Consider the following 1065-nt stretch of genomic DNA (forward strand, 5'->3'; position numbering starts at 1 on the left):
GAGAGGGAGAGGGAGAGGGAGAGGGAGAGAGAGAGATCTAGGAATGTCATGGGTTTTTGAAATCTCAAAGCCCACCCCCTGTGACATACTTCCTCCAACAAGGCCACACCTCCTAATCCTTTCCCGAACTTATCATCAGCGTTCAATATATGAACCTAAAGGGGCCATTCTCATTCAAACCACCAAATATAGACAAAGACTTAGAGAGGTTTAGTAATTTTTACATTGTTGCAGAGGTAGCAAGTGGCACGGCCATAACTGAATCTGGGTTTGACATGCTTCTAATCTTTGACAAAATTGTGCATCTGTGTTTTTGTTTGTTTGTTTGTTTGGTTGGTTGGTTTTCGAGACATGGTTTCTCTGTGTAAGCCTGGCTGTCCTGGAACTCAACTCTGTATACCAGGCTGGCCTCGAACTCAGAAATCCACCTGCCTCTGCCTCCCAAGTGCTGGGATTAAAGGCGTGCGCCACCACTGCCCAGCTGTGCCTGTGTATTTCTAAGACAATATGGAGCCGGGTGATGGGGAGGTGGCTGAATTGGTAAGGTCCGTGCTCAGTGGACATGAGGTCTTGAGTTTAGATCCCAGCACCTATGCAAAAGCTAGGTATGTGGCAAGCATCTGTAACCCCAGAGCTGGGGAATGGAGACAGGTAGATGGTAGATTCCTGGAACTTACTGGCCAGCCAGCATTGCGAATCAATTAGCTCTGGGTCAGTGAGAGACCCTGCTTCCCAACTTAAGGTGAAACAGGGCATAGTGTCCCACACCTTTAATCCCAGCACTCAGGAGGCAGAGGCAGGTAGATCTTTGTGAGTTCAAGGCCAGCCTGGTCTGTCTACATAGTGAGTTCCAGGATAGTCAGAGCTTCATAGTGAGACTTTGTGGTGAATCTCACCTCCCAAAATTGTGGAAAGCAATGGAGACCAACATTGGTCATTGCTCTCCACATGCAGATGTATATATGTCCAATTATATGTATGTCTACCCACACGGAAATGTATACAACATGTATACAATACACACACACACACACACACACACACACACACACACACACACACACA

The sequence above is a fragment of the Grammomys surdaster genome, unplaced genomic scaffold, assembly GCF_004785775.1.
Source record: "Grammomys surdaster isolate TR1022 unplaced genomic scaffold, NIH_TR_1.0 126313, whole genome shotgun sequence".
NCBI lineage: Eukaryota > Metazoa > Chordata > Mammalia > Rodentia > Muridae > Grammomys > Grammomys surdaster.